The 27,028-nt window shown below is 36.5% G+C and overlaps 1 long non-coding RNA gene and 1 pseudogene across 1 annotated transcript; both read right to left on the bottom strand.

Moving 5' to 3' along the window:
* Positions 1–62: 62 nt before the first annotated feature.
* LOC126966204 (uncharacterized) lies at positions 63–7,021 on the bottom strand. Its single transcript, XR_007729690.1, has 4 exons — positions 6,868–7,021; positions 4,787–4,964; positions 3,451–3,629; positions 63–211 (listed from the first exon to the last, which is right to left on the bottom strand). It is a non-coding gene; the product is annotated as an uncharacterized LOC126966204 (long non-coding RNA).
* Positions 7,022–10,848: 3,827 nt separating this feature from the next.
* The window catches only part of LOC126966098 (papilin-like), a 43,999-nt pseudogene continuing 27,819 nt past the window's right edge, over positions 10,849–27,028 (bottom strand).

Below are 27,028 nucleotides of genomic sequence, written 5' to 3'. Positions count from 1 at the left end.
GTGCGTGTCCGCTGCACGCTGTACTCGCAGTGCAGCGCCGCGCACTCCTCCTGGTACGTGCTGCAGTCCTGGTCCACCTCCACACAGCTGCACTGCTCACAGCCGCCCAGGGTGCGCGTGCGCTGGACGCCGTTCTCGCACGCGATCGTTGCGCACTCCTCCACGTACTCGGAACAATCGTCTACATCATCTGGCGCCACTTCATTGGCATCTGTTACGTAATCAAGTACGTCATCATTAATAAGTGTGCAAGTTTTTTTAACCACAGACATAACAACACTAACAGATTCAAATTTAGAAAAAAATGCCAACAATTAATTTACAAAGTGCAGTTATAGCTTATCTTATTACCTTTAAACGAGCAGTTCTTGTATACATTATTTGAATCTCGAAACGGCTCCAACGATTTTAATGAAGTTTAGTATACAGGGGGCTTCAGGGGCGATAAATCTATCTAGCAAGATTTCAATTTTAAAAAATTTAGTTTTATCCGTGTTTTAATAAAAATATTAGAATACAAAGGTAAATTTCGCTGGCGATCCACGGTTCGAGTCAAGATGTCTACAGTCCAATTATTTTTTCCCTTTTCTTTTTCAAGTTCCTTATTTTATGGAAACTATTATTGGGAGCCCTAGTATAAGTATATTTTCTACACTGCCTTAGTAATGAAACCAACTTTGTGCAAATATTTTTATTGTATTGGAGGTGTTTCGGAACAAAGATAAAAGTCAAATCAATAACACAGTATCGATACATAAATTGAAAAATATGGCTCTTTCTGACATCAAGCTATATACTAATTACTAATAAAATGTTAACCTAAATGTACTCGTAATTTTTTATTTAAATAACCAAAAATATTGTTCATCAATATTGTTTATTCATCAGTATGAATGTCATAACTAAATATAATTTCCAAAAAATACGATTTACCAAATCAAACAAATATATATGTATATTAAATAAATATAAATGTAACGTAAAAATATTAATATAAATAGTAATAAAATAAATATAACGTAAAAATAGTAATAAAATAAATGAACGATTATTCCAAGATATAGAGAGTCGTTTTAGTAGTTTCTACTCGCACTGTATCGGTATAGTATTTGTAATACAACAACTCGATATTTTAGTCATTGGCATTATATGTAAACCAATAATTTCTTATTGATGACAAATATTCCTCAAATTTGTACACGATTTTTGAAATTAACAACATGAATCTACTTAACCAAAATAATTAAAATTGCAACAATTTGTGCTTTGTATTACCACATAGGGATAGATACTTACATATTACGAATTAATTTATTACAACATATAATTTATGGTGTTATCCATCAAGTTTTTAATCAAACCAGGCGTATTTTTATACGTTCGTTTTCATTATTTCTCGGTACCATAATAAAGTCGCGTCGTGCCGCAAGTTGGCTCATGCAGTGTGGGTAAGCCCTTAGTGTGAAAGAGAAGACCAAGCAAAGCGTGCGAGCGGTGCGATCGATAGCGCAAGCTTATCATCGTACTGTCAGCTCTACATTCCTCAAACATAACATGGACAAAATTTTACAACAGTGCTATTTTACGCACACACACTAATGCTGGCCAATTAAGTAATCCGAATGGCGTTTCGTGGGAGCGCCGGTCATAGATAGTGCCTAAAGATTAGATGTTTGTACGGGACAAACTTTACTACTCTGCTCACACTTCATAACTGTTTTTTTATGTGTAAAGATTTTTGGTCTTCTTTTCACATTATGTACAGTGTCTGATTAAATTTCGGTCCAATAAAAAAATTTATCTACATGTACCTACCAGATAGTAAAATTATACCGAGAATACAAAATTGAAGTGAATCCATCTATGTCTATAAAACAACAGATGTATTAAATTTCATTTTATTTATTTAGAGAATCATCAGTGCCAAAAGGACATCTGCAGCTCCGACTAAAAATCGTGAGTAAAAACCTCACAGTTCAGGGTTCCGTTCTCGGCCATTTCCTCGCCCCAAAAATTAATGAATCGAAAAGAAATTTCGGAAACTAAATGGGAAGTAAATATTCTGTGTCATTCTGTTCATTTTTTTTCGGATTTGTATTTGCGTTTTTGATTGGAGCTTTTTTTGGAGTACTCAAGAACTAACAAAAAGAAAAATATCAAAAAAAATAAAATATATAAAAAAAAAATATATATATGTATAAAAAAAAAAGCAAAATAGAGAGTCACATAAAATGATAGCACATATTATTGATCTTATTTGAAATAATTTTTATCTAGGGTTAAAAACCGAGGAGCATAGTGTCCATTTGTTTTAAAAAATGGCCACTAATAAAGAGAATGTAAATACTACGTAATAAGCGGCGGGACTGCCTAAATAAAAACGTTTAAAGTTTATTTTAGTATGAAACGTGCAGTTATTTGACATAAGTTTGAAATAGTAAATTTTAAGCTGCTAAGTTTTAAAGTACAGTAACAGTCGCCTAAACCGAAGTGGACTTCGGTTATCTCCATTTTTTCATGATTAAAGCCGTCATCTGTCAATCTCTCAAGGACTACACGTTTCATACAATCTCTTTTTTCAGGTTGGTCACTAATATTTCCTCGTTACTAAATCAATAGACCAGCGCTGCCTATGCCATGTAGAACACAAGAGCTGTCAGTTGGCTCAGCAATGTAATACCGAGTGGCGCCGGCAACTTGCAGCGCCCGCTACACTCCTGGTACGAGTGGAAGTTGTTGTCATTGCCCCCGCAGCCCAAGAACACGAAGGGCAGGCACTCGCCGTGACTCTCGCTGTAGTGCCAACGCCTAGATCCAGTGCCGGAAGCGCACTCTTCGCCGATCGACACAGGAAGCAGGCACTCCATTTCTACCCCCGTCACCAAATTTGTTACATTAACTGGGTGGGTGTAGATTGTAGCGTGGAGTTGGATCTAACTCCTTGATCGTGCTACAAAATCTAACTTACAATATTTTAGCTGGATTGAATGTAGTTTTTGTATTCTTACGTAAGCATCATTGTTACAGTAAAATAAAATTAATTTCAATGCTACTATGCGGAGGCTTATGAAAGTACCAAGTTTATGCTAATCTACTAGGTATTTTTATATATACAATGTTATTTTTATAATAGTAGATCTATAAAATTTCGGAAATACATTTATGTACCAAATATATTCGTTGATGCTTTTATGGAAACATATTACTTTGCTTATGCATTTACTTTTGCGATGATAGTGCCACTTCTTGGTCTAAATTAATAGTAAATTTTGATGTGATTTGATTTATGATATGTATAAGTGTAAATTTGAGTATGCAGCGAACCATACTATTACTTAATTTAATAATAATTTATCTTTTCTCAATGCCAAAAAATTCGTTCTAAATATGTTACGCAAAAATGAAAGTTAGTGAGTGAGGATTACTTTGTTTATGTAAATAAAAACTTACTGGGATTATTAAAACCACAAACTTCTTCACATTCAGATTCAGTGGAGAAGCGATTGGGTCCACCTTGGTCCTAGCCTCCGTACGTGAAAAGTAGGCAGCGGCGAGATATGATATCCCAGTAGAACTTGGGGATAATGTAGAGGCAGGGGCCTGGGCCTCCATCTCATGGCTGCAAACATCTAGATGTCGTAAACAAAACCAAAATAAATCTCAGACAAAAATAATTAGCGTATATAAATGAAAAAATTGTCCATTTTCCTCACTACTAGGATTATACAGCGTGGTGCTAAATTGGTGATTTTAAATGAACACATGGGTAAAACTATCCAAATCGGGAAGTGCCCTTGGGTACTAGCTCTTTCATATACACCAATATCGAAAGTGGCGTACGGCACACCACGCCCTGAATAAGTTCTGACCATCATTTTGTTTATAAGATAGTTTATTTTGCATGGTCTTATAGTTGTTTCAATAGAATTCTTATACATTCTCTCATATCATCATTATTTATAAGCAATCTATTAATACACGTAAAATAATACGCATTGAGAGGCTGCTCCAGACATATTGAAATGCAAGTTCGATTAGCGAGTAGCATTAAATAAAATGGAGTGTCTAAAAATAAAATGGGGACTCTAAAACTAAAATGGGGATTCTTATAAAGAAATAGGGATTCTAAAATATAAAATGGGGACTCTAAAACTAAAATGGGGATTCTTATAAAGAAATAGGGATTCTAAAATATAAAATGGGGACTCTAAAACTAAAATGGGGATTCTTGTAAAGAAATAGGGATTCTAAAATATAAAATGGGGACTCTAAAACTAAAATGGGGATTCTTGTAAAGAAATAGGGATTCTAAAATATAAAATGGGGACTCTAAAACTAAAATGGGGATTCTTATAAAGAAATAGGGATTTTAAAATATAAAATGGGGACTCTAAAACTAAAATGGGGATTCTTATATAGAAATAGGGATTCTAAAATATAAAATGGGGACTCTAAAACTAAAATGGGGATTCTTATAAAGAAATAGGGATTCTAAAATATAAAATGGGGACCCTAAAATTAAAATGGGGATTCTTGTAAAGAAATAGGGATTCTAAAATATAAAATGGGGACTCTAAAACTAAAATGGGGGTTCTTATAAAGAAATAGGGATTCTAAAATATAAAATAGGGATTCTAAAATATAAAATGGGGACACTATAACTAAAATGGGGATTATTTCTTATCTTGCAAATAAAGATGATTTGATTTGATTTGAAAATATAAATAGGGATTCTTAAAGTATCATAGTCAGCTCAAACTTGGAAACAACATGATTCGTTCCTTACCCAGTCCTCTGAATGCTCCACACTGTCTCTCACACTCCTCTTCGGTGTTATACGCGTTAATATTGGGACAGTTGCCAATGATTCCCTCCACACACCGCTGCTCGCTGGAGTCGTAGTAGAATGCTGTGACGTTTACACCGCACGCTTCAAGAGATGATGGTGTTTGGCACTCAGAGTCCTATGAACGTATTTAATTTTGTAATTTTTTTTTTTGTTATAACGTAATCTGCTATCGATAGCTTATACTATAAGCAGGTGAATGGGAGGGAGATGTGCAGAGGCCCTATTTCCTGTGAGGAAAATGCGAGAGTCAATGTGAGAAAAATAAAAGGGACAAAGAGATCTCAAAATCCTTTCTGGGACCTGTTTTTCCATTTTCTATTACTATTTGTCTAGGTCAAAAATTTGGGATCTTTTAAGTCGTTTTAGCTGGTTTTGCCTTTATACCTTTTATGCCTTTGGAATGAGGATCATGAGCTCCTCGTCTCAAAGCTTCTTTGGGTGGAGTTCTAAACGAGATTTATATTTTTCTCGAGTTGCCGCGATTTCTCTTTTGACGAGAGGAATTGTACATTGTACAAAGCGCAGGTGCGCCGGTCCGGCCACATATGGAGTATTGCTGTCATCTCTCTGGTCTGGCGCACCCCAGTATCAGCTCGATCCATTTGACCGCGTGTAATGTAAAGCAGCAGGAATTGTCGGGGACCCACTGCTCTGTGAACGGCTGGATTACTTGGCGTTGCGTAGAGACATCATTTACTTTTATCAATTGCGTAGAGACATCATTTACTTTTATCACGGGTAGTGTTCCGAAGAGCTTTTTCACGTGATTTCTGCCGCCGAATATCCACCTTTGCGTCATTAGTTAGGATATCATCTCCGCCTTCTGGATGTGTGGCGGTCCTCCACAGTGCGGTTTTCAAGGAACTTTCTTCCACGTACTACAGAACGGTGGAATCAACTGCCTTGTGCGGTGTTTCCGGGACGATACGACATGGGTACACATTTCTTACAGGCCGGCAACGCTCCTGTGATTCCTCTGGTGTTGCAAGAGAATCGGAGCGGTGACCCGTACGATCGTTTGTCCTCCTTTTCCATAAAAAAGAGGAATCTTTGCGTACTTTTCGACCTCATGGTTGGTTATGAACCATGGTGCTTTTATGATGCTTTTCAGGATTGCGTGTTCAGATCATGTAATAAATAAAATAAAATTCGTACATGAATTTCGGTTATCAAGAGATTATTTAACAATACATCACATCATAAATTAAAAAAAAAAAACATCAAAAACTAATTTTTTTTAATTTTTTACAATAAAATTTATAATTTAAATAGCTTGTAATAAAGAAGGTATTTAATACAACCAATGAAAATATTATTATACCGTATAATTTAGTTAAAAATAACACTTAGTTAAAATCATAAAATTATTTTTATTTTATAATTTGTATATAAATTGAAATTATATATTATAATTCGTCGTTGTTGTTCAGTCGACATATGAGTTACAAAAGCCTTGGTAGCTGAAGTATGGTACAAATGGTCTATTTGACAAGCTAACGTCACGGTGTCGAATTTGCGTGACGATGTGCGCGCGCATCTTAAAAATCATCCTGATAATATTATTTCCCTAACGCGCACTGACCTCTAGTATTTACCGCTGGACTGGCGGCTGTCAAAGTTTTTTTGTGCCTGTTTGTAATTCGCCATCTTGACGCCGTTGGGCATATAGCGAGAGTCTGCGTTACTAAAACTAGTGATGACAACCTCAGCAACAAACATCGATACGAAAATTATTTACAAAAAAATTGTGTACTTTATTAGTGAAGTATAAATACCATGGAAAACGGCGGAAATTAATTCAAAATGCATTAATACTTCAGAGTACTATAAGCTTCTCTCACAGCAATTTGTAATATACGTCAAAATTTGTTCTCTGGACGCTCGCGAGTAGCGTTTGAAATAGGCACAAAAAATTTGCTGTCAATCATATTTAACAGCCTGTCCAGTGGTATTTATACAGGTCAGTGCCTAACGCGCCTAAAGTACAATTTCAAAACTATTGAAATGATTCTTCTTACCCTCCGGCTATCTGGGACATATGCAGTAGAAAGAGTTGTGTCTACAACAGGAGCTCTGGTTGTTGGGACAGGCCTTCTAGTTGTAACCGCACTGGCAGAACACTGAATCTCGCATTCATCTTTTGTAGCAAATCTGAAATTAAACAATTAAACATGAAAAGCTGTGGACTTACTTTTTTGCAGACAAGCTCAACGTGATGGTCGGATATTAGATCACCACGTAAACGACAAGCCATCGATCTTATTATACATACATATATTCTACGGTTATTATTACTGTACACGCTTCTTGAATCTTTCCTCTTTAATCATCCTTAAATGAAACAAATCTTATAACTATATATATACAATAGTATGATTACATTAAATTAAAACTATTCTTAAGTGTATCAGGCATCATTTCCGCGGCGGTGAATTTGTATTTCACGCCATCTAGGAGCATTTTATGTTCGATAAGAATTAAAAATCGTAATTGTAAATCTTTGTCGCTGTAATTGTTAAGGTGTTCAAAAGTAACTTTCCAAATATTTAAATTGTTAATTTATATTCATTTCATAACCTTTTTAAATTTATATTCATTTCATAACTTTATTATTATTTCACCACCATGTCAATAAAACTTTTGTTAAATATGACACATTGCTGAATTGGAAGAGCGGAGACACCTGGTACAGGCATTATTTGCTTAAAAGGTGACTCCGGCCACTAGCTGCTGTAAACTATGATTTTAAGAGAAATAAATTATTATTAAAAAAAATAATAAATAAATTTTGGAATTACACTTTTTTCACATAACCTCAAAATTTAGGTGAAAAATTAAAAAAACCAAGTTTTTGGATTTTTATTTATATCTTTTTCAAAAATATTTTTTTTTCTACCTAATTTGGTGAAAACTTACCTTATTATGTCCCAAATACACTGTAATTTATTTGATTTAAAATATTTATTTTTCTCGTCCTTTACCAATGGGTTTCATCCTACTGTAATTTTTTTTGGTTTCAAAAATTATCGACCCTGGTCTAAAAGCACACATGCACATTTTAAATTTAGTCTCGACGTAATGAGGAGAGTGTTTGTCTATTACGCTAGTGTACTAAGTTTATGGGCACATACACAGTTTATTATAAAGTATTAAGGTTAGTAACCCTGTCTATTAAGCTGGAGGTCCCGGGTTTGAGTGCCGGTAGGTGCAAATAATGATGAATACGGTTGTTCGTTTCCGAGTTTATATGTATTTATAGTTATTTATGCAACTGTTGTGTAATAAGGGGTATTAAAACACGAATGTGGTAATTGTATCACTTGAGTGTTTTAATATATAATTATCAACAGTTTCATACAAGACTTTATCTACAACCATAATATTAATCCTCTAAATGATTCTGAAACAGTTAGCTTACTACTAACATTAAAAAAGCCACAATTAGTAACCAAAATATCATCCAAAGGAGTGTTATTATAAATACGGATGATATGTTGTACTGAATTTCATTCACTCGTTTGGATGATGTAATGGTTATTAGGACGTTGGGTGTTTTAATGTTGGCAATAAGCTTACTGAGCATTTAAAGCATGGGTGAAGGTAAGCCCCCTTATTCATAATGGTCCGCTAACTTTAAACAGCCGCTAAGGAGTGCTTTTTCTCATTCTGACTTAGGTCAATAGAAGAAGACAGAGTGAGAACTAGCAATGCTTTAAGTTAGCAGACTATTTTGAATAATAACACAGGATAGGCCTGATTTGGGACACGATAATGAGTGTTGTAGTGTGTCGCTACTAGGTATATTTATAACAATAAGTTCAACTATAAGTAAGGTCAGTCAGTAACAAAATAAGGCGGCTTTGGTATACCTGCGTGCGCTCTGCATTCAATCTCACACTCTTGCATAGAAGAGAAGCGATTGGCGCCGCCCAGACAACCGCTGTAGGTGAACCACTCGCACCGATCGCTGGTGACGTTGTAGAACACCTTGGTGATGGACTCCCCGCAGGTGCCGGGGTCCACGGCGGCGTGACACACATCTGGAATTAATTCAAAGTCAAAGTCAAATAAACTATATTGAATTAGACTTAAACTAAGCACTTTTGAATCGTCACTATAAATATATCTTTTAAATTACTGAATCTACCATAAGTTCGAAAAAAGTAGAGCTCGTGAGAAGAACTTACAAGAAACTCAACGGCCACTATTTTCAATAAATAGAGTAATTTGCAAGGGCTGTAATATATATAACAAATTACTTGTAAAGTGCATGCAATATATGAATCATGTTTTAATAATATTAAATATTTAATAGAAAGTAATAAAGAATAAACTGTATTAATTTAAATGATCGTATATTGCATGCATCAAACTTTCATTCAATCATTCAATTCTTACAGGAACCTACGTACTAATAATAACATTATTATGACAATGTTCACAGAATTATTCGAGTATCAACTTTGGGAGAATACACCCCTGGATGTGAATGCGCTAAATGGCGTTTTTTTTATGACAATAAGGGACGAGACAAGCAGGAGGTTCAGCTGACGGTAATTGATACACCCTGCCCATTACAATGCAGTGCCGCTCAGGATTCTTGGAAAACCAAAAAATTCTGAGCGGCATTACAACTGCGCTCGTCACCTTGAGACATAAGATGTTAAGTGTCATTTGCCCAGCCGTTGTGGTACCCATAATCTATCCGGCATCATGTGCAAAGGAGCCTCCCACTGGTAAAATATTTGTTCGTTGTGCTAAAATCTCCCGGCTTATTGTTAATATTCATAAAAATTTGAATTAAATGTCTTCTGTAGTTTTTGTGATTTTCCGGGACATACATACGAACAAACCGACCAACGGACAAACAGAAAAAAACAATCTGTCCTCAGCTGATCACAGCTCGACGAAAGATGCTCTTACTAAAGATTCAGTGGTCCAATATATCGTGATGCGATCAGAGTCATAAATCTCTTAAATATATAGATATATTATGATCTGGTGACTTACCAATGCCCTCGAAAGCTCCACAAAACCGCTCGCACTCCTCCTCTGATAAGTAGACTCCTGTGAGTCTGCAGAGTTTGCCGTTGTCTGCGTTGTCGTGGGGAACACAGGCACGCCGTGAGGGATCCAAGTACCACACCGTAGTTGCTGAACCCTGACACTCCTCGAGCTCAGGCGAGATCTGACATTCTTCGTAAATTATCTTTGGTACCTGTTAGCGAAAAAACACGTTAAGGAAATCCGTAAGAAGATGATATAAGGTCATCTGATGCTTAGTCATCACCGTAAACATTTCTCTCTCATAACACCAGAGGAATCACAGAAACAGGATACTTTTGGAAGGGTAACGCGTGTTTTATGAAGGTGCCCATATCGTAATGTCCCTGAAAACCGTACTGAGAAACAGCGACACACATCCTGATGGCTGGGATGATATCTAAGTTTGTGGCGCGTCATGCGAAAGATAAATTCGGTGGCTGGAATCAGGTTAAGCAGCTAAAACACAACTAAGCTAAGATACAATGAAGAAATTTCTCTATTCTACAGTATCCCCTGGAAACCCAATAATTGAAGTAGTTTACAATTCACGCGTTCAGATAGATAATTCGAGCTGATACCGGGATGCTCAGAGATAAAGAAAATGCTTCATGTGTCGTCGGACCTGCGCGTTGTAGAGCGCTAGAATTTGGGATGGCATATCTACAACCCAGAACTCAATTCGGCTTTGCCTACCAAGTGACGTCGGAAATGATAATTGCTCGAAATTTCGAGACCCAGTATTTATTTATCAAGGCACCTAACAAATAACACATTTTACATGAACACTCATAAAAATAGTAATAATATGAATAGGACTCATAGTTGAATGTTACCACTACATTCATAATTTAACCGGTGGTAGGTTGATACATTATTAAAGAAGTTTTTAACCGGTTTTAAAAACTTTTGGGGGTTAAATTGAACAGGGTTTGTTTAATCCGTAATACAATTACCGGCGATATGGTGGTAGTTCTAACAGGCTCGGGTTCTTGAGATCTGCAACGCCGCTCACAGTCCTCGCGAGAGTCAAACCTGCAGAGATGATCGATAAACTTTTTACTCGAATGTCAATTGATGACATCAAAAGCAGAGAGAACAGCCAACTGATAGTTATGATCATGATATTGTCTAGTTTATTGTAAAACTAGCTTTTATGACTTGTATATAGATTTGAATACAACATATTGCGTATATTTATAACTATTGCAGATATGAGTGCCTCGGTTGGCAAAGTAAAAGATTTTTTGACGTACATGAAGAAGTACTGGCTCAAACATGAAAGTTTCATTACAGAATGGAACCTTAACAGAAAAGACACAGAACAAAATAATATTTGTGAAAGTTGGCACTCCAGACTTAACAAAATAATTCACAAAAATTATGTGACAGTTTATAAACTATTCACCGTCTTAAAGGAGGACATGGAAATTGACATTGAAAAAAGGCCAAGGAAAAAGACAAAATTGAAATTGAGTTAAGTTAAAAAGATAAATTGGTTATTATTCGCAAAAAAAACTAATTAATGATTAATAATATATGTTTAGGCCATTTTATGGAAATACTACGTTAAGTAATATACCTATGTACAAAAGTTATACATCTTTGCCTATTTTGACAGATTGTACTTATCACACCACTAACGTTAAGATATAAAAGGTGTAATAAAACCCGTGGTGTGAAGACGAGGAAAAAACATTTTCCGTTCATCATCAGTCGTTATCCAAACATTCGAGAAAGTCGAGATCATGAGAATAGAAATATCACTTATATCAATTACCAACAGGTTGTAGGAAAACCCTTGGTATGACAACGAGGAAAAAAACTTACTCGTAGTCACACTGGTGTGACAAAGAGGTGTGACCACGAGTCGGGAATGGAATTAAATTGTTTGAATGTTTATGTGCATTAAAATTGCAGGAATACGATTTTTGGACATTGTTTATAATTTTACGAACATGTGTACCCTGTGATGGTGGACCTTTAATAAAGTGTGTATTTTACTTCTTTGGCCTAACGAAGCAAAAATCATTAAAGTAATTTATTCCTCGTGCTATTCTACGTTTTTAGAAAGAATAATTCTGTAAAAATCTTGCAAAGATGGCTGTGACAATTAATTAATAAACAATGAATACGGCTGTATGGGCTTGAACCCTTTGTCTGTCTTAATAATAAGACGAAGACACCAAAAAAAAAAAAAATAGCGAATGACGCAAATGTCACGAAATTTCAGGAACCAACTTCAACCTGTTACTTTTGTGTTACAGTGATGCGCGCGCATCTTAAAATTTCACTCTCATCATTTTTTCATAACGCGCCTAAACAAGTACACTTCAATAAAATGTTACCGATTGTCATTTCCTTGGCATCCTCCGTATGTGAACTGAGAGCAGGATCCGGTAGCTGCGTCGAAGAACCATTTCATGAAGGATCCTTGACACGGGCCCGCTTGCATGGGCTGTTGGCACACTTCTACAACACAATACAAACGAAACAAATAAATTTATAACCAAACTTAATGAATTATGCGGGACTGGAACCAGCGACCACTCGTGTCCCACCGTTGTTCCGTTGAGTCCCACATCGTTCATAAATTTTGCTAAAGCTACTATATCTAAACTTGTCCTTGCCCTTGAGGAAGAGAGATGAAAGCTTTGAAAGGCTGATTGTAGTTGGGAACACTAAAGACAAAGCAGTCCGTGGACTGTTCCCTATCAGATGCGATCAAGTGAAAGGGTCCTTGACTAAGTTCTGCTCGGTGCTCAGAGAAAATTAATATAAAATTTAGTTTAGAATATGAAGTATATTGCTACTCGGTGGTTTTTACCTTGGTCTGGCGCGCAGATGCTCAAACACGTTTTCAGGTCGGGGAATCTGTTGTTGTTACCACCACAGCCTCCAAAGCGGAATCTTTTACAAGTGCCGCTCGTCACGCTGAAAGCCCACATCTCCTCAAACTGGGTGCATGGTCCTGGATCCGCTTCGGGCACGCAATAATCTGGAAGAATGTAAAGTCATGAATCTGATATGTTGGCTAGTGGCCGACTGGATCTTCTTTTGGGACTGACACATTCTCATAGAAGAAGAAATTAGTGACTTTTGGTTACTATGACTACAAAAAAAGTAATTACGTTGTCATGCAATGATATTTAAAAGTATAGATAGGTTACCTAGACAACATTCGGTGTTTGTAAATGATACACAAACGCACACATGAATAATTTAACATTGCAATAGCACACTACATTACGATTACACGTCAAAGAAGGATAGTAAATGCAATTATCTCAAGTGAAAAAGAGATAAGTCTAATTTGCTAATTGCTCCGTATTTGCATAATAAAAACACAGAATCATTCACCAGATATGATTTTTTACTGAGTCATGTCTAATTCATGAGTTCATGTAATAAAAGTTATAAAGTAGTAAAACTACATTTAAATTAGGTAAATTAGGTGCTATTGATTTAAAAAAATAATAATGTTGATTTAAATATAAAGCCATATTGATGATATAAATTATTTGTACATAAAATAATAAAAAACATACAGACATATCAAAACAAAACCGAAATGTATTAACAGTAAGGGTTCCATTTTTACAATTTTACTAACGACGGCTCCCAAAAAGTTTTAAGTTTACAATTATTATTTCTTGTATATTATATTATTTATGAATGTATTTTTGTTGAGATTTTATTACAATAAGATAATGGGAGAAGCAGAAAATGATCCATTAATTCTTCTGCAGTTAGCATGGGATATACCGAAAGGGCAGTTTTACTGAAAAAACTCCTACGCAAACAGATAGCACTTACTGTCTACGTTCGCTACTTACCCTACAACATAATTTCCTAAATTGTCCTAAAATATAATACCTTGATCATCCTGCAGCAGACAGGGTAGTTGCGGTATATTCGGAGTATTATCGTATCGTTCCAAATATGTCGTTGTCGATTTTGCGAGGAGACCTCTAAGTACGTTACATACATTCCAAGATTATGTACTAATAAAATATCAAATAGCCTGCTATTACTAATCTCATTCTATACCACCGTTATTATAAGACTTTGAAAGCCAGAACTTATTATAATCATCATAATATTATTTAAGAAAGACGCTCACGAACTGACAAGAAAACTCAAGTTCCGCAATAAAGCGGTTACAACCACTATGTATTCTGCCTACGATTTCACTTCTGGTTGATTAATCTATGACACATACTATTTGTCCTTGTCGCGCTGCAGTTGAGATCATATTCTCTATCTTGCTCGATCCACCACGTTAATAATTCGAGATTTATTTGTAAATCTTATATATAAAATTCTCGTGTCACAATGTTCGTTCCCGTACTTCTCCGAAACGGCTTTACCGATTCTCATGAAATTTTGTGAGTATATTGAGTAGGTCTGAGAATCGGCCAACATCTATTTTTCATACCCCTAAATGTTAAGGGTGGTCCACACGAATTTTTTTTTTAATTTTTGTGACATTTTTTTTTAAATTTGTTTGATTATGAGTCAATATTAAAAAATACATACAACTTCAAATTTTCACCCATCTACGATCAACAGTTACTTTTGTATCGCGATTTTAATATCGGCAATACAACGTTTGCTGGGTCAGCTATTAAGAAATAAAATCGTGATAAAATACAAATACGATGTTCTTTTATATAATTTCGTATGGTATGAAATACCCTCACTCTTATATATCTTGCAAACATAGTTTTTACATTTTCTTAACACACAGGTTGGCATTTTAGATTATAATTGTCACGCCACGAAAACGTTCGGCTTAGCTCGCTGCTATTAGCCGACTAAATGAAATTACAACAATTGTCTGAATTTGTCTACAACATTTTGCGCGCGCTAGTGCGATATCTACCTCTTTATTGTATATAATATCATTGTTGTCATGAGAATAAAAAGTTGTAATTAATTTATAAAATTGTTTTCTTATATTAAATAATGGTGAATGCACTGATTTGCTCATAGCCTACTGCTGATACTCTGCTCTATCTCATATAACAGGTTATGGGCCCAGCACGCTTCCACTGCGCATTATACTCATGACAACGTAATAACTTTTTTTGTAGTCATAGTAATAAAAAGTCACTAATTTCTTCTTCTATGAGTGAGTACACGTTACAAGTAAGAGCACGTACCTTATAAAAAGTGTTAATTTTAATTAATTAGTGTTCTGAATACATCATATTCAGATATTAGATAGTCTTCTAGAGTGGCATGTAGACTTGGGATGAGAAGCGACCAACAGCAAATGCGTTGGAAAGATAACATTAAAAGTGTAACAGAAATGAACTGAATGCTCGTGGCTCAAGAGAAGAGTAGCAAGAGGTCTACACCATTATGGAGCAAAAAGACTAAAAAGAAGAGAAAAATAACAATGATATTTTTAATGATGAATATCATATTTATATAAATGATATATTATTAAAGGTGCGATATAGATATTATAATTAATGTAGATCGTAACTTTTTGTCACTAATAAAACTAAAAACAGTAAATTTTGTTTGCAGTTTCATCATTTAGATAATTCCGTAAAATTAGGTTCGTAATCTTTACTAACTTCTTCCGTTTCATCATGTTTCTACAGACCATAGAAACTAAGGTCAGTAAGTACTTATATATTCAATCTCGTCGCAAATTAATATGCCTACTACTCGGCTCGTTAGTAAGTCTTTTATGGGTCATTGTACATCTATGCTTTTACAACAAGATCCCAGATAATGTTCAAAACAAATGTATTACGAAATGTTAAAAAACGTTTATGTGGTAAAGGTTACTATAAAATAAATGACTTTCTACATGAATCCACATATTGGCAATGAGCAAGCACCCTCAGGCTAGTAAATAATAAATTTTATTGTACGATATTATATTCTAACCAATTTTTTATGTATAAAAAAGAAGCCCGCTGAGTTTCTTGCGCCCATTCTTCTTTTTTGAATGGGTGGTGGTTTTTGACTGTCAATAAGAGATATCATACCCTATTTTGAATAAAAATATTTGAATTTGATTTATAAGTTTCAAACACAGCTATTATTTATATTGAGTGCCATATTTTAACATACCGTTCCAATAGCGATTGGTGGGCTGCACTGTGGTGGTGACAGCTGCCTCCTCCGAGCATCTGTTCTCACACTCGGCCTCTGTTGCGAAGTTGTTCTCGTTTCCTCCACACCCACCGTAGTAGAATTGACGACACCTAAGACAATGAAGAATCGTATGGTGAAATGAATGCGCTAGTATATTCCCCACACGTTGGGTAAAGTTCAGGCCCCTTTTTATGACAATTAGGGGTGAAAATTTATTGAAGTAGGCGTTACTTTGCGGAAATCCATAATTATACAAATGATTTAAGTTTTCTTTAGTGTTAATTCCGCCAATATTTGTTTTTAAACAATTCGACACGTGTTTCGCCTCTACACGAGGCATCCTCAGTCTCGCCACAATCTGGCACAGGTCTCGTGCCAGATGAGACGAGCTGGACGTTCAGCTGATGGCAATTGATGCACCCTGCCCATAACAATGAAATGCCGCGCAGGTTTCTTGTAAAACCCAAGAATTCAGAGTGTTTCAGTCGTGAACGAAACAGGACGATCGCGAGGGGGTGAAAGGGGAACGGGAGGGGGCTTCACGTTCCAGCAATGTCCAGAGATGATGTGGCAAAGTACGTAGCCCGATATACATACATTACCTCAACGGTTGTGTCTTTTGAACACGAAGGATAAATATATTTACCTTGTCAGCTTCGTATCGAAGAACCGTCGTGTTTCATAGCGGTCGCAGTCACCTGGATGGGCTGGCAAGGTGCATACATCTGGAACTGTATAAAAACAAACAAATACGTACAAAATGTAGTTATAAAGATTTATTATAACACCATCTAAATTATAATACCGTTTCCTGCTTATATATATATGAATGAATATGAAAGTTTGAAGTAAATACCTAAAATTCTTACAACATTCGAAAATCTGCAATTTTCTTCAGCTGAGGGAAAATTTTCCTAAGAATTGCTAAAGCGCAATCCTTGTAGTAGATATATATATTGTTTGTAATGTTGTGAGATTATGATGATAATTGGTGCCGGGTTTTCAGTTAGAGCGCTTTCGCTTTACGTCCGATCCAAATCCGGTCCGTATCCGTCAAAACACGGTCAGTAATAGTCGTACAACTTTCTTTTGTACGCACTAGATCCGGCTTCCGTCATCATCCGACTACACCGGACCGTATTTTTACGGGTACGGATCGGATTCGTAGTGCGAGAGCGCTCTTACGTTATAACAGCTAAGAGAATTCTATTAATAACTTACAAGAATCCAACTCATGGATTCCCAGCTATAGGAGGCCCCTATAATCTTTAATTATGAGGCACGACATGGAAAATATAATAAAACAATCATATGAAATATAGAATAGAGTTAATATGAATAACAGATGATTTGATAAGTAAGAATTAGTCCAAAATATATGCGAAGAAATGAAAAGCACTTTCGAAGATTCCTGATTACATAATAAAGCATTTCGATTGACTTTATAATACAAAATGATTATAAGGAAAGCAATTACCATAGGCACTAGGACATGCTTCTACGCAGTCCTGTTCACTTTCAAACATGTTGTCATTCCCACCATCACCAGTGTAATAGAACGGTACACATCTGTTCTCTGTTTGCTTGAACGACCACATGGGATACTTCCCCGTGCTGGTCCCAACAACTGGTCCTGGCAACTTGCATCGTGCTGTGCAGTTAGTGAAGAGATGCAGAGATTGATAAGTGACAATACCAATATAAAAATAAAAGATTTATTCAGGTTCTACGAGTGTCTATGAAAATATCATCACGAATACTTGAGGCTTTTGTCATTAATATTACAACAAAGTCTTGTTAAAGTCATACTATATCAGATTTCATAAAATAAAGTTAATAAAATTTATTGAAGTAGGCGTTACTTTGTTGAAATCCATAATTATCCAAATGATTCGAGTTTTCTTTAGTGTAAAATTCGCCTCGTCTCGTGCCAGAGTTTGGCGAGTTAACATCTCCTAAGGATGCCTCGTGTAGAGGCGAAATACGTGTCGAATAGTTTAAAGACAAATATTGGCGGAATTAACACAAAAGAAAACTCAAAACATTTGACTAAGTTAATAATAAGATCAAAGAACTGTACCGAAACAAACCGAATAAGATTTTTACATTTACATCTTTAGTTGTATATCTTGTAGAAAATTTATATTTTTTGTTACCAATCGTAATAAAAACTGGCATTAAAATATTGAGATAGTCACTACCCAATCACAAGTGCATAAAGTAAATATTAATAAAAATAAAACCATCACCTGAAGGAACAAGAAAGAAAAATGTTAGATAATAAAGATAAGAAGTAGAAAACACAACATGCGAGAAGATTAAAAAAAAAGAAAATAGTATATTATATGATTGTCTAAATTCTAAACTACTTCATAACTACGATGTTAATAAAGTGCATAATATGATAAAAAACAACAATGAAAATCCAAGTCAAGAAAGTTGTAAAGAAATTAGTTAAATATCAATTAATCGATAAAGTAATCTCCGATCAGCTTGATTTTTGCCGTTTCGTAGAGATGTGGGCTCTCTCTTCAACTTTTGACCGCATATTTCACGGGTAGTAGTCAAATGAGTTGTTCAGATGATTTTGCGAGAAACATCTTACCTCGCATGACAACTTGGAATCAGTTACTTGCTGTTTACCCGAACCGATATGACTTAAGAACTTTCAAACTCGGAACATACTCCCAACTTAAAGGCCGGCAACGCATTTCTTGATCCCTGGTGTTGCGGATGCCCATGAGCAACTGTCTCACCTCTTCCCAGACATTATAATATTAAACAAAAATAATAAAATCAAACACCTGACACCAAGAAAGCAAACGCATGTTAAAGTATATTAATTCGTGGTAATTCTAAATTGTATACTATCGGCAAATTCTTAAGGTCGGTAACATATTTTTCTTCGAACTACAGAGGTAATAAATAATAGAGTTCTCAAATAATAGAGTTGAAAAGGTTGTAAAATAAAACATTGCTATGCTCGAGATACAGAGGTAAAAAAAAATTTTTCAATTTATGGAGATAAGATATGTACTAAAATGGCTTGGAGGGACTCACTGATTATTCTACTAATAGAGAAAGGGTTGAGATTTTGAGTAACGGAAGTTTTGGTGTTTGAAGGGAAGGGAAAAAAACATTTTTTCGAGATTTGGAAATTTTCAACTAATCGAGGTTCGACTTAACGAGGTTCTACTTTCTAGGTGTTAACTTTCTATGCCCTGTTCATTCATACATGCGAATTCCTCTCATAAAGCTTTCGGAATTGCTATCAAATCATGCGTTTTCTTACATTTTTTTTAAATAATATAAGGGACGAGCAGGACGTACAGCTGATGGTTATTGATACGTCCTGCCCATTACAATGCAGTGCCGCCCAGGATTCTTGAAAACTCAAAAATTCTGAGCGGCACTACAATTGCGCTCGTCACATTGAGACATAAGATGTTAAGTCTCATTTGCCCAGTAATTTCACTAGCTACGGCGCCCTTCAGACCGAAACGCAGTGATGCTTTCACATTACTGCTTTACGGCAGAAATAGGCGCCGTTGTGGTACCCATAATCTAGCCGGCATCCTGTGCAAAGGAGCCTCCCACTGGTAAATGAATGTCTCACAAACCGTACAAACTTGAGGGAGGATGCATTTTATTGAACGCCCATTTCCCTATGACAAATAAGATTAAAACTATATTATACTGATTTCATTGATACATACCTTGAGGTACTCCAGGCGCATTAGAAGAATTCTTCAGAATTAAACCTGTTTGCGTTACCCTCGCACCCGCCCCAGATGAACTGACTGCATTTTCGCGTCTCCGGGTTGAAGCCCCAACGGAGATAGGAGCCAGCGCAGCTTCCTTGTTCAATTGGCTGTTTGCATTGCTCTAGAAATATTAATGAACTTCTTAAACTATTTACATGCCTTAAATATTTAATTCGAAGTCAAAGTTCTTTATTTGCCAGAAACATTCACAAGTCACCTTGACACATAAGATGTTAAATCTTATTTGCCCAGTAATTTCACTAGCTACGGCGCCCTTTTGACCGAAACACAGTAATGATTACACATTACTGCTTCACGGCAGAAATAGGCACCGTTTTGGTACCCATAATCTAGCCGGCATCCTGTGCAAAAGGAGCCTCCCACTGGAATCAATATAATATTTAATTTTATTAATTGAAATATTATATTTGTCGGAAATACCACGACGCTCTGTAAGAACTCTCAGAACGGACGCGTGACTAGTAAAATAATTAATATCGACACAAACCTTCAGTCTTCTCAGGCCTACAACTGGCTTGACATAGTTCCTCGGAGTCGAATCTGTTATCATTGCCGAGGCAGCCGCCGTAGATAAACTTGGCGCATCGTTCTTGGTTAGAATCGTAGTACCATTTCACATTATATCCTGTGCACGAGCCTTTTGATGACGGCAATTTACACGCGTCTATGAACAAAATATATATCGGTTTCAATGACATTCAAATTTGATCGTGTGATGATGAGCCGTACAATCCAATGTGGTGTGCGTTGAGATCACCAAGAATCCTTATCATGGAGATCAGCTGCAACGAGGAATCTGTAGTCAATTCGATTTGCTCAAGGAGCCGGTTAGTGGTACCTCAACAACCCTTTTTGGGACTTCTACATGCGTGCGTAGATTCGTAGTAGTAGTGCGGAGAGGCCCCTACCAAAGTATAAGGAAGAAGTCTGGAGAACTAAAAAGAAGAAATCTCACTTGCCGTCAAAGCACACACCAACCCATGGATGGATCCCCATACAAGATGGACCGACGATCTGATTAAGATCGCCGGAATACGTTGGATGAGTATTTGGTGGAGGCCTTTGTCCAGCAGTGGACGTCTTCCGGCTGATGATGAACCAATGCAACAAAGGGGTGTTCCTGTTTATACCCCGGATTGGAGACGACAAATATTAATAAATATTAAAATTTTCCAACTTTCTTTTTGCACTACTTCAAAGGACAAATAAAATTGACTCTTATTTAAGAACTATGCATAATATACCCTTTTCCTTTTACCTCTAGGCGCTGGATGAACGCAGACATCTTGACACTCTTCTTGTGTTGAGAACCTGTTGGCATTGCCCTTGAAGCCCAAGTACCAGAAAGGTGCGCATCCACCGTACGTCATGTCGTAGTACCACTTCTTAGTTGTGACGACTGCACGGTCTATGACGTTAGTGTTATACTCGCCGCTGTCCTTCGGCAGACTACAAGCCTCTGTAATAATTTGAAAAAATAAGTCTCCTTATATTATACAAGTAATATTATAAACAAAACAACTATTTTTCTCTTGCGTTGGTTATTTTATCAAATTTAATTCATAGAAAAATCTATGTAATGCAAGAGAGAAGAAAATCTCTAACGGATATACAGCGAGATAGAAAAAGAATATTAAGATATCATCCCCACTATCTGGATGTGTAGCGTAAAGCGTACCTTAAGAAAAAGCGTGTAAAGTTAAGTAAAGGGCTGGCAACGCTCCTGTGATTCTTCTCTTGTTACAACAGGAATGGCTCGCGGTGATAAAAAAACAACAAGTGACGCACTTGTCCTCCTCTCCCATAGAAAAAACTTATGTTTTTTCTTTTATTTTTGTATTTAAGATTAAGGTAATATTTTGTGTGAATTTAATGTGTATATAAGTTGGTTGAATTATTTTATTGTACCAAGCCTTATGGCATGACTATACTATTGTGCTTATATATAAATGCGGTAGAAGACACACAATAAAGCGAACTCTCTACTCAACACCCTTCTTACATTTGTAGCATTACCTTGTCTATTTATCGGTATATTTGTACAGTTCAGGAATTTCGGCCCTGCTGCAGCAGTAGTTCCATCAGGACAACAGCCATATTTACTGTTCGCGCAGTTACATCCTGCTCCATCCGGTCCAGTAGCCGCTGTGACTTCATCACCACAACATTTGAATGGAGAATGCTGGCAGAGACAGCCCGCGAGACCGGGGCCACTGGATATCGTCACACCGTCAGGACAGCACCCGAATTGATACGTGTGGCAGCCACAGCCTTCATAGTTATATCCAGTCGCTGCTGTATGTCTGGTAAACGAAAAAAAAAGGGTGTGTGTACTTATGTATGCACGCAAGTAGTTATACTTCTTTGGCCTAACGAAGCAAAAATCATTAAAATGATTTATTCCTCGTGCTATTCTACTTTTCTGAAGGAACAATTTTGTAAAAATCTCGCAAAGATGGCTAAAAATAAAAGAACCAAACGTCATAACTCATAATGATACAAATTGAAAGTACCAATATATTTTTTGTATTCAAATTAAGATAGGGTTATTGAGCGGAAAGGTCTCCGATGACACATACCTATACAATTATAGGTATGTATCACGAAAAAATTTACGTAATAGCTTAGATATAGATTAGCCCCCTTATTCATAATAGTCTGCTAACTTCAAGCATTGCTAATTCTCACTCTGCCTTCTTCTTTTGACCTAAGTCAGAATAAGAAAAACACTCCTTAGCGGCTGTTTAAAGTTAGCGGACCATTATGAATAAGGGGGTAGGAAAATAGATTATTCTCACAAAGTACAATTACAAAGTATGACGTAGGTATGCTAACTTTTGTGTACGTTTTAATGCAGATTTATGGCATACTGTAAGTTAGAAAATAACATGAAAGCATTTTAAAATACAGTAAAAGGCCCACTTCCAAGCATTTGAGAGGATACATAGGACAAAAATAATTACTAGTCTAATCTACCAGTGGGAGGCTCCTTTACACAGGATTCCGGCTAGATAATGAGTACCACAACGGCGCCTATTTCTGCCGTGAAGTAGTAATGTGTAAACATTACTGTGTTGCGGTCTGAAGGGTGCCGTAGCTAGTGAAATTACTGGGCAAATGAGACTTAACATCTTATGTCTCAAGATGACGAGCGCAGTTGTGTTGCCGCTCAGATTTTTTGTGGTTTTTCAAGAATCCTCAGCGGCACTGCATTGTAATTGGCAGGGCGTATTACCATCAGCTGAACGTCCTGCTCTTCTCGTCCCTTATTTTCATTAAAAAAAACACAATTTCATTTTATATAAATGAGACTGACTTCACTGAACATCGAGCGACCTTTTATTTAATTTAGTTATTTGTTTAAAAATTATTTGGGATTTGTTTATTTGAAAAATAAACAAATCCCCAATAATTTTGTCAATCATCTTTAGAGTCTGAAAAATTTATTAGACTATACAATAACGTAAATTTTAATTCAAAATAATTATCCACTATGGATCTAGCTCGCCAGAATAAATTAAAATAGAGACACATTAAGATTTTTTTTAGCATGATAAAATACTGTAAATATAAAAATCCTGCTTCATTGGGTTAGTAAAAATAATATTATTTCATACTATTCTAAATACTAGACAAAGAGAGAGCTACATCATACAACCAAATTTTTGTTTAAAGTTTTAAAAATTATAACGTATTTCATTTGATCTCCTATAGAGTCCTTAAGAAATTTATTTTAGAAACAAATTACCTATCAGGACAGCATCCATACTCGGTGTAATGACATCCACAACCCTCGTTATTGGGACCTCGTGCGATGGTGACGTTGTCCGGACAGCAGCCAAAGTGGGCTGTCTGGCAACTGCATCCTGAAATTTAGTTTTATGTTACGAAAGAGTCAGAAAATTCCTTCGTACCTATTACTTACCGGCGTGAGACAATCTCGACCTTATGTCTTGCACATTAAGGTCGAGTATAACTTAATTTGCTCTTACATAAACAACCTAATTTCCTTGTTTATTATTTTTTGTTTGTTGAAACAACATTGTTTAACATTATTTGCTACTTAGGGGTGTAATATTGAGTCGTACTTTATTTATACATTCAGTGATTGAACATTATTGTAGAAAATTGAGTGTGATAATAATTTAATTATTGGTGATGTGTATAAATGTCTCCCAAGTAGTTTTACTGACAATTGGATGGTAATAAATTATTCGCGGACTATACTGGTGTTTTCTGAACCCTTGAGGCGTCACGTATGAGTATCATTTTAGAAAAAAAACTTTTTGAATAAAAAACAAGACTTTATACATACATATAATTTGAAATAAGGGAACCAAAATGTAAAATAAAAATGTCCTCTACATCTTTCTGATGTTGGTAGTATCTGATAGTTCTTTCAATAAGTTCCATATAAATATATTAAGTAAAACCTTTGACGGCCTTGAAAAAAGTGTCATGTACATATCATCCAACAGTTCCCTGAATCTTTAACGAAATATCAAGTTCAAAAATAAGTTATTCTGTTATTTATCTATTCCGAAAATCAAAGGCGGAGGAAATATGCATCACTCGGTGATGGATACATATTTGTTACCTTTGGGGTGGAGACGATGGGTCCTTGGGCTTCATCGGTACAAAAACTCATAGCAGAGGTATTCAAGCGTTTAACCGATTTGACAGGTGACCCAAGGTCTGGTACGTACCTCTGTCACAGGATAAGATTGACCATACAGAGAGGTAACGTTGCCAACTTCATATGCACCTTACCTGCCAACCGAGATCTTTACGCTGTATAACATCTGTACGATGTATTCATCAAATATTGCATATTTTAATAAGAGAGCACAAAAAAGAATGCTGGGATAATTCTTGCGCCGCTTCTTTTCTCTCAAATAAGAGAAGATAACAAAAAGAATTCTAAAGGAATAAAATTTGAGAAAATAAATGCCTATTATGCCTTTATGCCAAGTTCAAACCTTCAAGATGTGGTCCTTCAGCTGCCTTGTAGTTGTCGGGGCAACATCCAAACGGAGACTGCGCACAACAGCCCTCCAGGTCCGGTCCATGCGCAGGAGTGTCACCGTCCAAACAACATCCAAACTTAGACGTGATGCATCCACAGCCTTTTAGATTTGGACCTATAGCTAAAATTAATATTAAATTTGAAATAACTACTATCATCATTGTTGAAGTGATAACTTTCGCTGTAACGTAACGCGTTATGGCGCCAGTCTATCTGGCTTCCTTGGATTGTTATATTTGCAATACTACGGTTACCACTTTTAAGTCTACGGTGTCACAAATGGTCGGTTTGCAAGGGACAGGCGAAAATTACATAGTTGTGTTTTGATCTATTCTTTATGGAGTTAACAATATACTTATTGTTTTGGTGAGTCTATCATTATGGTATCGTCACAGCAATACACACTGTGAAAAATTACTACTGTTAGCAGACAGTTTGACAGTGGAGCAGGGTTTCTCATTAGAACTATTTCGGTACAAAATCTTAAATATATCTGCAAAAGCGGAAAAATAATTTGTGGTCAATAATGAACCGAATAGAGTTATGTAATCGACGATCTGGTCAAGATCACCGGAAAAGGTTGGATGAGATATGGATAGGATCGATCAGTGGACGTCTTCCGGCTGAAATCATTATTGCTGTCATCACGGGTCTGGCGCACCCCCAGTATCAGCTCGATCCATTTGACCGCATGTAACGCAGAGCAGCTCGAATTGTCGGGGACCCAGTGCTCTGTGAACTGCTGGATCACTTGGCGTTGCGTAGAGATATCGTTTCATTGTGTGTCATCTACCGTATTTATCGTGGGGAGTGTTCCGAAGAGCTATTTCACCTTATTCCTGCCGCCGAATTTCACCTTCCCACGACACGGCACAAGTTAGGATATCATCCCCACCATCTGGTTGTGTGGCTGTCCTCCACAGTGTGGTTTTCAAGGATCTTTCTTCCACGTTCTACAAAGCTATGGAATGAACTTCCCTATGCGGTGTTTCCGGAACGATACGAAATGGGTACCTTCAAAAAAAGCGCGTACACCTTCCTTAAAGGCGGGCAACGCTCCTGTGATTCCTCTGGTGTAGCAAGAGAATGTGGGCGGCGGTGATCACTTAACACCAGGTGGCCCGTACGCTCGTTTGTTCTCCTTTTCCATTAAAACAAAAAATAATGATGATGAAGTGATGTATTACCTGCTGTGACATTATCAGGACAACAGCCAAATTCAGATATACTGCATGGACATCCCTGGCCGTTAGGTCCTGAAGCTTCAGTGATGTTATCAAGGCAACATCCATATTCAGAAGCGGTACAGTCGTCTGTCGTAACATCTGAGGGAGAAATTAAAAATCATTAGAATGAAATAGCGGATTGATGAGACTTTGATTTAATTATAATTTTAATACATTCACGTATGTTAATATGAGATTGTAAGCGAAAACAATATGAAGATTGAAAAATTATAATTCTGTGTTTTGTAGATTTAAATCCCTTATTGTTGCGTTGCGACCTCGCTTTTACCGCATTTATCACGGAGACTGTTCCGGAGGGCTGTTTCATCTGATTCCTACCGCCAAATTCCAGTTTCGCACGACACGCCACAAATTATAATATCATCCCTACTATCTGGATATGTGGCGTTCCTCCACAGTGCGGTTTTAAGGAACTTTCATCCACGTACAACAAAGCTGTGGAATGGGTACCTTCAAAATAGCGCGTTCACCTTCCTTAAAGGCCAGAAACGCTCCTGTTATTCCTCTGGTGTTGCAAGAGAATGTGGGCGGCGGTGATTACTTAACATTAGGAATGCTCGTTTGTGGAGGACAAACTTCTATAAAAAATATTTAAGTCTTTTCTTGTAGTGAAACTTCTTTAGGCGCGCTGATCATATTATTTTATGGATATTTAATTAGACTGACTTGTCACGCTTGGCTATGTAACGTCCCGTTTTAGCCTTAGTCTTATTCGTTCAGCTGATAGTAATTGATACGCCCTGTCCATTACAATGCAGAGCCGCTCAGGATTCTTGAGAAACGCAAAAAATCTGAGCGGCACTATAATTTCGCTAGTCACCTTGAGACATAAGATGTGAAGACTCATTTACCCAGTAATTTCACTAGTTACGGCACCCTTCAGACCGAAACAGTAATTTTTACACATTACTGCTTCACGGCAGGAATACGCGCCCTTGTGGTACCCATAATCTAACCTGCA

This window comes from Leptidea sinapis, chromosome 9 (genome assembly GCF_905404315.1).
Source record: "Leptidea sinapis chromosome 9, ilLepSina1.1, whole genome shotgun sequence".
Lineage (NCBI taxonomy): Eukaryota > Metazoa > Arthropoda > Insecta > Lepidoptera > Pieridae > Leptidea > Leptidea sinapis.
This window is presented reverse-complemented; position numbering and strand designations above follow the sequence as displayed.